A 12,631-nucleotide genomic window follows, 5' to 3' on the forward strand; every position below is an offset into this window, starting at 1 on the left:
CCCTAAAATAAATTGAGAGAAAAATGGTCAGATCAGTATTTTCAACGAATCAAAATGCCTAGTAGATGTGATCCCAGAAGTCTCTCCCCCCCACTCCCAAATCTGCACCCCTGGTCTCCTTCTGCTAAATCATGATTACCAAATCAGATATTGTCTCTTAATCCAGCTAAATGCAATTATCTCAATAGGCATTTCTGCGTTTCATTTTCTAAACAACAACAAAAAGTGTCGCTGCTGTTGGGGGTTCTGTGAATAGAGCCTTCGTGTCCCAGTTGACTGTTTTTTTTCTGGGGAAGTTCTTTTTGGTTATACAAAATTAAGTATAAATATAAACATTTGTGTGTTAGGAGGACAGGGTGTCTGTGGTTTATGTGTCACATGTGTATGTTCATCTATTCAATTGCTTCAGTGGAAGCTCTTTAGAAATAATGGACACTGCACCAACATGCTTGTGCATGCATGGCAGGATAAGAGCACAAACAATAAAGCTGTGGAAGATTATAACAAGGGGAAACAGTCATCTTTTAATAAAAACCATGAAAGGAAATGCCTCATCCCTCCCTTTTAATGATGTCTTTATGTTCCATTCATTCTATGATTCCCTTTTGAGATGTTCAGGAGGGAACAGGAAATAATCTTTAAGAGAATGTTGATGAGAAGGACAAAATATCTTGGAAGCCTCCTTTGTTGTTTGAGTGCTTCGTTAGTGTGACAATCCGACATAATGTTTCATGACCATGATGCCAAATATCCCATTTATCATCAAGGCATATTTTCCCCTGTGAGACTCGCTTTAGCTTAGAGAAATGAAGATTTCTTATACATAGCTAGAAAAGGTTTTCCATCTCCTTCCTGTATCCCATCCCCAGTTTCAAGTCAAAGTTAGTGGTTATCAGCAATTTACATACCTAACTTATTCCTTTGCATTCTAATAAATATATCTCTTTAAACAGTACTGGAGCGGATTCTTGTGCTTTAATAATCTCTTGTGAACATTCTTTTGTCAGCAATCATAAACATGAAGAAGAAATCTTTTATGGAAATATTACTTGACTAAGTTTTGGTGAACAAGCTTATCTGTCTTGCTCAGAAGGTATGCATTAAATGAAATGACAAGTGTAATTTATGCTTTTAGGAGCTGAAAAGCAACTATATTGTTTAGAGTTTGGTTGCTGCAGTACATTTAGCAACACACCTATGAGAAATCTGGCCTCACTGTATACACCTAGAATCTGAGCTGGTGTTCATTATGACAGTGCAGCCCCCCCCCCCAAGAAAAGAGAGAGATTTGGAACATTTTAGATCAGAATGATTAGATAATGCCTAACAGAATAGTCAGTTAGTTTTCTGCAACTGTATTAAGACTATGGAGGGAAAAAACAGGTTTCTTTGTTTTTCTTGAAAGCAGTGTTGAAAGAGTTATCCTTTTAACAGATGTATTTCTCCTAAGAGTTTTATAGGTGGCAATTAGCATGAATTAAATGCAAAGTACTGTATGTGTGTATTCATAAAAACAAGATTCTGGAGAGTGGTTGCATGGTCCAGTTTGATTATCAATACTGAGTTGTCTGATTCCAGAGGTGTGTGTATGTGTGTAAGTAATATAGACACATATATGAGTCTGTACTTGCTTGGGGGATGGGAAGGGAATGCCTATTGTGTCTGGACATTCTAAAACAGAATGTTACATCTTTGAATATCCTAGAGGCAATAATCTGCAGTGCTACAATGCAAGAACGTGTGGTGTGGGGGGTGGGAGCAGGTGACACATCCACTATGAGTAATACACTATAATTGTTAGGAGCATAGCACAAGTGGCAGTTGAAACAAGAATGATGTAAAGCAAATCTAGCATGTGATACTGTAGCTGGAAAAGTAATTTTGGCCTCTTTGTGGGTTGACTCTCTCTCTCTCTCTTAATGAACTCTGTCCTTTGCCTTTCCAAATATTGGTTTTGGGAGGAATGGGTACTGTATCTAAACACTTCCGGCTATTTTAAAAGGAAGCTCTCTTCCTGACAGGAAATCTATAGGAAGTCGTCTTGCATAAAAGTAGCAGTGACTGTGAATACAAATGCTTTCTTTGTCGCCCAAACTGTTTTTCAGGAGAGAGGGCCTTGAAACACATGGGCTTTTCAAGAGGGCTGCATTCTGTTTATCCAGTCATTTAGCCTAATTACTATTAGTATTGTTGTGGTCCCTTATAAATAAGTGCTGTATTGTTTGGGAGATAGGAGACAAGGTTGCTTGCTTGGGCTTGATTGTTTGAGCCCAAGGACATTGAGGGATGCAAGCAAGTAAATTGTTTTCTTCTCCCTCCTACACTCAAAAGACTGTAAACTCATTAGTATGCACTTTGAGTCTTCGGGATTGGGCATGGGTTTATTAAACAAGATCTAATTTAAAATTCTTTTTAAACGATTCTCTCTAACCCCTCCCACACCAATACATGTACACAAGATCTTCATGACTGTAGCAGACCAAAGGCTACTTTAATCCAATATTCCAGTTCCTACAGTGATCAATTAGATGTCTTATGAGAAGCCCGTAGGCAGGACTTGCGTACAATGCCCTTCTCATGCTGTGGTTCACCAGTGACTGGTTTTCAGAGACATGCTGTTTCTGATCCTGGAGGTGTTATACAGCCTTTGTGACCAGTAGCCTTCAGTAGCCACATCCTACATGAATCCCCTTTTTTGAGCCATCTGAGTTGGCGGCCATCATTTTGTGGTAGAGAATTCCATACTTTTAAACATGCACTATATGAAGAGAAGAACTTCCTGTTGCCTGTCCTGAATCTCCAACCATTCAGCTTCTTTGGATGACCCTGAGTTCTGGTGTTGTGACAAAAGGAGGGAAAAAAATATCTTTCCACTTTCTCCACACATGGATAATTTTATGCAGCGCTATCATGTCCCCTTTACTCAGCTTTTTTTTAAAAAAAAAAACAACCCATAAAAACCCCAAACAGTGTAACCATTCCATATACGGGAGTTGCTCCAACCCTGATTATTTTGGAACCGAAGGTCAGTTTTCCTGTAAATGGCTGTAAGAGTTTTGAGTGTTGTTTGTTTATTTTATTTCATACAATTTGCATACCACTTGATTGTAAAAGACCTGAAAGTGGTCTTAACAGTTACTAAGAATTGTAATCTGACAGGGTATGTGCTTTTGAATAACAAAATGGTCCAAATAATTACTGTAGAAGTGCAACTGTCTACAAAGTTGAATGGGAGAGGGCTTCTTTTTAAAAAATTGCATTTACTTTATGAATTAGTAATATTATGAATTTATAGTAAATAACACCAGTACTTAATATTAGCATTTTGAATACTATTTTGAGTGGGCTACTAATAAACAGTGAAATGTTTTGAAAAAGCTGATAGACAACCCATGAAGAAACTGCTAGGTAAAGTAGTGATGTTTTCACGGTGAGATTCTGTGCCTTTTGCTGATGAATAATTGTCTAGTAAATGGCCTCTGCTGAAGTTCAGAGTTTCTTCAGGCTTCTGAGTAAGCATAGGGTTCAGAGGCTATGCAGAGAGTTCATTGGTCACGCTGAAAATATACATATCCCATAAGAAATCACACTGACTTTGATGCCTTTGAAATAAATGAAACTGCAACAATAAACATGTTTGACCTTGTATCTAGAGAGAGATTTTGACTAAGTCTATCCTAATAATTTTTATAACTTGAAAATGACAGTAACAGTAGATACTATAATAGTGATGAATTTTAACTAATAGGAAACAGCAACAGTAACAACAACAAATGCTGCTTATTGAGAACTTAGCAAGCGAAGTGTTAGAAAGTGCATTTTGCTACTGGCCTGGGCCCAATTGCAACTACGTGGAGATTTCTGGACATCAGGTTGGCGACCACAATTTAAAAGCCTCTGCCTTAGTCCATAGTTAATACCATTTTCATTACCACTCTTTGTGTTTCTCCTACTTGCACACTGGGACAAGTGAATTGTAAGAGCAAGCTACAGTCAATCAATGTACTGTAGTTGAGATCATAGAATCATATAATAGTAGCATTGTAAAGGACCCCAAGGGTCATGTAGTCCACCCCCTGGCAAATAGACATCCCATTGTGACAACTGTAACTTAGCTTTAAGGTGGTGTTTGGCACCTAACTAATATATCTGAATTTCTAACACTGCCTCTCACTGTCTATTATGTATTTGCACTTAACCATGTATTGGAAGCCCATTACTTAAAATCAGTGCAAGAAGATGAGTTGTAATTAAGATAGCCCATGCATGTTCTTGTTTGTTTAGTAGATTTATATTCCACTTTTCCAGCAGTCCTCAAAGTGGCCAGTAATCCTTCTGAAATACAGATACATCAAGAGCCACATCCCCCCCCCAAAAGAAAACAGTTCTGGTGGGGTGGGAGCTGACATTGGCTGTTTCATCCCACAAGGTAGTTGCTATGTTAGCTCTGTGGGGATCATGGAGGGGACAGTCCAACTGGAACAGGTCCTGATGTTGTCTTTGCCTGCCTGCCTCTTTTCTTCCTTTCCGCAGGGCAGCTGGTGCCAGTTGGCCCTGTGGGGGTGATTAGGGAGAGGACAGTGTTGCCATATGTGAGGGACAAGGGATACAGGGAAGTCCCTCCCATCTTAAGTTCCAGCCCATCCCCAAGCGCTGGAGAGAGCAAGGAGAGCTCTGCCTCCAGCGGAGAGTCAGGACGTAGTGTCCGAGGCTCAGGCAAGGTTGCGGAGCCCATGCCCCAGGTGGGACAGGAAGATGGGAGCAGGGGGGGAAGGCCAATTCCCCCAACTCCGGAATTGCGACGCAAACGTAGGGGGAAGAGGTTGGGTCTTCCAAAGCTTCTATGCTGGAGGAAAACGCGCCAATCGCCATTCGGAGGTTCTGACACCTCACCTTAAGGATGTATATTAACCGCTCTGACCACTGTAAATAATCAGCACTTAATAAAAGCCTAAAAAGACCATGCTGGAGTCGTTACTCTAGAGTAGCCACATCAGGCCCTCTGACAGCAACCTCCGAATCTTTTTTTGGCTACTTTGGAGTGCCGCGATGAGCGCGCAAGAGGCTGAGCGTTGGAGGCGGGAGGCTGAAGCGGCGAAGCAGGAGATACTGAACCTGACAGCCCAGGCCCAGCAGCAATTGCATGCCGCTCAGGAGGAAGCGCGCGGGGCGCAGGAGGAGCTGAACAAGCTGGTGGACCAGGTGAGGACAAAAGAGGAGACTGAGAAACAGCTAAGGGTGATGGTATTGGACCTGCAGAAAAAGTTGGAAGAGGAGAAAGCCGCTAGAGGTGGGGGGGCGCCCCAGCCGCAGCTAGTCCAAGTGAGAAGGGGACAGAGCCTAGTCACCAAGTTTAGCGGCGACCCTAGGGAGTACCTAGGATTTGAGACAGAAATAAATTATGCGCTGGAATTGCATGCAGCGGAATTCCCAGATGACGCGCACAGAGTCTCCTTTATCATAGAGCATTTGACGGGGGCCGCCCGAGAATGGGTAAGACCGCTCATCGCGCAAAAAAATGATTGCATGAAGAACGCAAAACTATTTTTAGAAGCTTTAAAAATTATGTACGCAAGTGACTCTGAAATGGAAGCCACAAAAGAGGAGCTTCATAACTTAACACAAGGAAAATCGACAGTTAGAGACTACTGGGCGAGATTCACCATGCTGGTGCACAAACTGGGGTGGGATCTGCACAGTGAGCCAGTGAAATCAGCCTTCTACCTGGGTTTGCACTCAGACGTTAAGGATGAGCTGGCGAGAGGTCCAAAACCGCGGACTATGGATGAGTTAAGCAAAGCTGCGCTAGCGGTGGGGGTGAGACAGGAATCCAGATGGAATGACAAACAAACGGCGCGCGCAGCAAAACCTTGGTTCCCACGCTCCCAGGACAGACCTCATCACCAAACCCCACCCCAGGGCCCACCCCAAACCCCACCCAGACCCAGCCCAGAGCCGCAACCGATGGAGATCGGAGGAGCGCGCGCGCGGGGGGGCTTTTCAAACCCCGGCACCACAGAAACGCAAGGAGGGGAGGGGAGGAAACTGCTTTTTATGCCACTCCCCCAGTCACCTCGTCAGGAATTGTCCGCATCGCCGGGAATGGCAGGGAAGGGCGGGAACTGTTATGCCCGCCCCCACAGATTCAACGCAACAGCAGGGAAACGAGACAGCCTGGCTGCAGGAGATAAGGGGCAGCAGCCAGGCGCAATCAACGGAAACCAGCCCCCTCCCTCCCTCCCACAGAGGGGCAGCGCCAGCCCACACACCCCAGAGCAGGGGTGGTTCTAGAAGTGACTCTGACACTCCCTAATGGGTACCCACTGACGGTTTTAGCGTTAATCGATTTGGGGGCGTCGGCCAATTTTTTTTCAAGAAATTTTGCGGAAGCACACCAGATCCAACTGCTGCAGCTGGACTTTCCCCTGCACGTCTCCACCATTGACGGCAGGGAGTTGCTGGGAGGGGCCATCACCCACCAGACCCCCCCCATGAGAATGACAGTGGGAAGGCACTCAGAGACACTGGCTTTCAACGTCACCACCATCTCAGACCCCCCCATAGTGCTAGGAATGAGCTGGCTAGCACGCCACGACCCATCCATAAGCTGGCACCAGAGATGCATTACGTTTGGATCGGACTTTTGTCTGGAACATTGCATGCAGCGCCAGCCAGGGGAGGGGCCACCAATAGCCACGGTGGCCACCATGCACGTTAAGGGGGGAGAGGCAATTCCCAAACAGTACTGGGACCTGCAGGAGGTCTTTAGCGAAGCGGAATCCGACCACCTGCCACCCCACAGGTCTTTTGATTGTCAGATAAACCTGATACCCGGGGCAACGCTACCCCCAGCCAAGCTGTACTCCATGTCAGACCGGGAACTGGAGGATCTGAGGGGGTTCATCAGAGAAAACAAGGCAGCAGGGGGCAGCCCGGTATTCTGGGTGGACAAGAAAGACACGCAACAGCGCCGTCTTGTGGTGGATTTTAGACGCCTGAACTCCATGACAGAACCAGTGGCTTTCCCAATGCCCAGAGTGGACGATCTGTTGACAGCAGCACGCAGGGGCAAGATCTTCACAAAGCTCGACCTGAGGGGGGCGTACAACTTGATCAGGATCCGGGAAGGCGATGAGTGGAAGACCACGATGTTCACGCCACTGGGCTCTTTTGAATATCTGGTGATGCCCTTTGGTTTGCAAGGGGGGTCAGCATGCTTCCAGGCCTTCATGCACCACGTCCTGGGGTCCCTCCTCTTCAAGAACTGCTTGGTCTTCCTGGATGACATCCTTATTTACTCCAATGACCCAGTGCAGCATGTGAAGGATGTCAGGGAGGTGTTGCAGCGTCTGAAGGAACACCACCTGTATGTGAAGCTGGAGAAGTGCAAGTTTCACACCAAAGAGGTGGACTTCCTGGGCTACAAGCTGTCAGACAAGGGGCTAGCGATGGACAAGGACAAGGTGCAGACCATCCTGGACTGGCACAGCCCAAGGATGCGCAAAGATGCCCAACGCCTACTAGGCTTCGCCAACTTCTACAGGAAATTCATCAAGAACTTCTCTCGTGTTACGGCTCCCATCACTGACTGCCTGAGAGGCAAGCAGAAGTTCAGGTGGACACCGGAGGCGCAAGCAGCGTTCGAAAGCCTAAAAAAGGTGTTCGCCTCCGACCAGAACCTGTTCCATGTGGTACAGCACGCGCCACTGCGCATCGAAACAGACGCTTCAGACCGTGCGGTGGGGGCCATTTTACTGCAACTGAATGCCAACAGAGAGTGGAGACCCTGTGCCTTTTTCTCCAGAAAACTGACCCAGCCAGAACGCAACTACATGGTGTTTGATAAGGAGCTTCTCGCGATCCATTCTGCGTTCCGGCACTGGAGACACTTCCTGGTGGGCGCCAAGCACCCCATCCAGGTGTGCACGGACCACAAGAACCTGGAGTTCTGGAGAACAGCCAGGGTGCTCAACCAGCGGCAGATACGGTGGGCAGAGTTCTTCTCACACTTCAACTTCTCTATCCACTACATACCGGGGGAGCAGAACGTCAGGGCGGATGCCCTCTCCCGTAAGCCAGAGTACATGGAGGAGGAGTTACCACTGGCGCCCCGACACGTGTTTCCCCCGTCGGCATGGTCCTGCGGAGCAGCAGTGGTGAGCGAGGCAGAACTCACAGCACTGACGGCAGCAGATGAGTTTGCCACTCGCATCTTCCAAGACCTGCGAGGGGGGAGGGAGCAGGCACGAGACTTTGAGGAAAGGAGGGGGTTGCTTTTTTACAGGGGAGCCCTGTACCTACCCACCACACAACTCAGAGGTAAGGTCCTCAAGCAGATGCACGACAACCCAACAGCAGGGCACTTTGGAAGGGACAAAACCACCCACTTAGTCATGAGACACTTCTGGTGGCCAGGGGTGCGGGAGGATGTCAGAGACTATGTAAGGGGCTGTGACACCTGCCAGCGAGCAAAGGTAGTCAGGGCAGCACCAGCAGGGTTGCTGGAGCCATTAGCCACACCGCACAGGCCGTGGGAAGTAGTGTCCATGGACTTCATCACAGACCTGCCTTCTTCCAGGGGCAAGACAGCAGTGTTGGTGGTGGTGGACCTCATGTCCAAAATGTGCCACTTTATACCGTGTGCCAGGGCGGTCTCTGCAGAAGAGACGGCCAAACTATTCGTTGACCACGTATTCAGACTGCATGGGTTACCCTTGAGGGTTATTTCGGACCGAGGCCGCCAATTTGTTTCCAGGTTCTGGAGGAGGCTCATGAACCTCCTGCAGGTGGAGGTCAGCTTGTCGACGGCTCGGCACCCGCAGACCAATGGACAGGCGGAGAGGGTCAACGCCATTCTGCAGCAGTACCTGAGATGCTACGTTAGCCAGAGACAAACGGACTGGGTGGATCGCCTGCCACTGGCAGAATTTGCCTACAACAATGCGGTGCACGTCTCAACAGGGGTGTCGCCCTTTAAGGCCAACTACGGGCGCGACCTCAGATCTTTCCCAGAGAGGGAGGGGGAGGAGGAGGAGGAGGGCCCGCAGGCAGAGGACTGGGCAGAGGAACTGGAGACGGTGCACCAACAACTCCGGGAGCACTTGGAGAGGGCCAAGGAAGCGTACAAGAAGGGGGCAGATCGTCACAGGCGACCGGGGGATGTCATCAGGGTAGGGGACAGGGTTTGGTTGTCCTCTGAAGGCCTTCCCACCAGGGGGCGATGCAAGAAGTTGGCGCCCAGGAGGCTGGGCCCCTTCACGGTCACGCAACAGGTCAATCCGGTAGCCTTCAGGCTAGCACTGCCTGAGGACATGAGAGTGCACCCAGTGTTTCATAGATCCCTGCTGTCGCCGTACAGAGAAAGCACCAGGTTTAGGGACAGTGATCAGCCTCCAGAGGGAGGGGGGGAGAGGGTAGACGCCCGACCACTCAACGAGGCAACTGAGATTTTAGACTCAAGGAGAGGGGTGAGAGGGCTGGAGTACCTCATAGCATGGGAGGACACTCCGCCGTCCCACAATGAGTGGATACTTGCCACGGAAGTACCTGAGGAATTTTTAGTGGAAGAGTTCCACGCCCTTTTCCCCCACAGGCCCAAGCCCTGGCACATGGAAAGGGAGGGAGAGGGGGAGGGGCGGGAGGAAGGGATCGCAGGCAGCAGCTCTCCATGGAGATGGGAAGCGGAATTTGAGGATACGGAAGAAGAGGTGTGGGTTTCACCGAGGTCGACTATGTCAGAGGCAGGAGAAGACTGGCAGAACATTTTTACTCCCACCAGCTCTGACGCCACAGACTTTTTGGGATTCCCGTCTTCTCAGGGGGAGGGGGAAAGATCGCCGGATTGGGGGGAAATTTTTACACCCACAGGCTCTGACACCACGGACTTCTTGGGGTTTCACTCATCTCCAGCAAGCGGAGAGCCCCTAGGGAGGGGGGGAGAGGAGCCTGGGAGGGGGGTGGATGTGAGGGACAAGGGATACAGGGAAGTCCCTCCCATCTTAAGTTCCAGCCCATCCCCAAGCGCTGGAGAGAGCAAGGAGAGCTCTGCCTCCAGCGGAGAGTCAGGAAGTAATGTCCGAGGCTCAGGCAAGGTTGCGGAGCCCATGCCCCAGGTGGGACAGGAAGATGGGAGCAGGGGGGGAAGGCCAATTCCCCCAACTCCGGAATTGCGACGCAAACGTAGGGGGAAGAGGTTGGGTCTTCCAAAGCTTCTATGCTGGAGGAAAACGCGCCAATCGCCATTCGGAGGTTCTGACACCTCACCTTAAGGATGTATATTAACCGCTCTGACCACTGTAAATAATCAGCACTTAATAAAAGCCTAAAAAGACCATGCTGGAGTCGTTACTCTAGAGTAGCCACATCAGGCCCTCTGACACCATATGTCCGGAATTTCCCAAAGATAGCCGGAATACTGTGGGCGGAAATTTGCTAAAATGTCTGGGAAAATGCAGACTTATGGCAATCCATGCCGGCAGTGTCATTTCCCATAAAAATAGCTCAAAAATGTGGCTACCCACATTTTTTTATATATTAAAAGAATATATAGTTTTAGCTTTCTGTTTTATTTGTAAGCCCCGATAGTCTTGCAAATACAGCTAACTGGAAGGTCAGTTTGTGGCAAGCAGGGATAGAATCATAGAACTGCAGAGTTGAAAGGGACCCCTAGGGTCATCTAGTCCAACCCCCTGCAGTGTAGGAAGTGGAGGGGAAACTCTGCTGTTGCATGTGTGGGGTGTGCTGGGAGGGCTGCCCATCATGACTTCTTTTCCTTTCCCATCAGATTGCTGCTGTGCATTGGAATGGGAAAGGAGGAGGGCAAGTTGGGTAGAAGGAAGGGGTGTCTGAGGAACCAATAGTCAGTGCCTGTCAAGGTAGTGGCAACATTCCATGGACTATTTTTGATGTTCATGCTGCAACTTGTTCAAAAACTGGTGACATTTTAGCTGACACATTTTCCTCTATTGATGCAGCTCCGCAGACCTCCTCTTTCTTGATTTCCTGCTTGAATATCTACATATGTAAGATGTATTTAGTCATCATGAAGGCTGTATATTTTCCATGGCTCGAGGTTAGAAATGAGTACATTTGGCAAGAATTATTTGTGATTGGTTCTCTGCGAGGTAATTAGTGTCTGAAAGATGGAGGGCATCACATTGAGATTACTTGATTTTTTATTTTTTTGTCAATAAGTCCAAGGTCGCTGTTCCGTGCACACTTCAAGTGAGAGAAAGCTCCACAGAACTTGCATAGGAGTTCTGTGCTAAACTTGTGTGTGATTGCGTTCTAAGTCAGCATAAAATCAAAAACTATTGATTTAATTTTTTTGTGTAGCTAGCTGTTGCCATTTGAAACACTGTCAAACTCAAAGGCTGCCAGATTAGCAACCAACTCAACTTTTAAGTATGTGAAATTCCCATCAAGGGATTTTACCTTTATATTTAAGCCCAGGTCTTTGTTTATACTGAGTTCACTGTTCTGAACTTAGTCTCAATTCTGGATGATGGTGTTGGCCTACAAACTTTATTTAGGTTCCTGAATTCTATTGGGTTGCTGTCCTGTTTAATATTGTTTGAACTATTGGGACCAAATGTCTGATGAAATAATTTTCTGGTGTTTGCAACAAAAATTGTGTGTGGCACAATATACCCTAGTTCAGTGGTTCTAAATTTCCCACCTTCATGGACCATCTGGTAGTTGCTGATAGTCTTTGGTCTAGGTGGACCACTTCATGCTTTTCTGCCTGTTGTAGAAATTCCAATGCACTGTGCTAGATGCTGTATGATTGTAATTGAATTGTAATTGAATTTTTATTGCTTCTTTATATTTTTATACTGTGTTTTATTGTATTACAATTTGCATCCCATAAAATTCAAGTAATGCAGTAAAAGACAGTACTGTATAAGAAATAAAATAAGCCATAAAAATATAATTTAATGTGGACATTCCGCAGACCTACTGAATGATGCTTGCAGTTTGGGAAACTTTGTCCTGGTTGCTTTGCTAGCTCAGTTTCACATCCAACAATAACTATAGGGTCAATAATCCTTGCAAGCTGGGTAAACATGGGTAACTGTACTAAATGCACCTCTGATTTCCTTCCAAAACCAGGTTCTGAAGCATAAGTAAGGGATATTGCCTAAGTCTTATCAGTTATATAAACTGACCAGAGGGCTTGACTTAAACCAGTGGTTTCCAACCTTTTTTTGGCCACACCTCACCTAAGCATCTCTAAAATCCTGATGCCCCCATGACACATAATTCTTCTTATTCAAAAAAATGAACTCCTATTCACGTGGAGGAAGCCTAAAAAGCCATTAACTTGGTCTAAACAAGCATCCAAATTGTCCTCCTGTGGGGTGTGTGCCCTACGTTTGGAACCACAGACTTAAACAGTTAGAGAAATAGAATGATAATCAGAGTCCACAAAATGTTGGTGTTCCTTATGCTATTAGCTGGCTGACACCGGAATACTGTGTCCAGTTCTGGGTGCCACAGTTTAAGGATATTGGCAAGCTGGAACTTCTACAAACGAAAGCAACAAAGATTATCAAGGGTCTGGAAACCAAGCCATATGAGGAACAGTTGAGGGAGCTGTGTATGTTTAGTATGGAAAAGAGGAGACAGAGGA

The 12,631-nt window shown here is 47.0% G+C and overlaps 1 protein-coding gene across 2 annotated transcripts in view; it reads left to right on the forward strand.

Annotated features, from left to right (window-relative positions):
- The window catches only part of STOX2 (storkhead box 2), a 104,866-nt gene that overhangs the window by 11,989 nt on the left and 80,246 nt on the right, over nt 1-12,631 (forward strand). The window lies entirely within an intron of this gene.

The sequence above is a fragment of the Zootoca vivipara genome, chromosome 9 (genome assembly GCF_963506605.1).
Source record: "Zootoca vivipara chromosome 9, rZooViv1.1, whole genome shotgun sequence".
NCBI classification, from domain to species: Eukaryota; Metazoa; Chordata; class Lepidosauria; order Squamata; family Lacertidae; genus Zootoca; species Zootoca vivipara.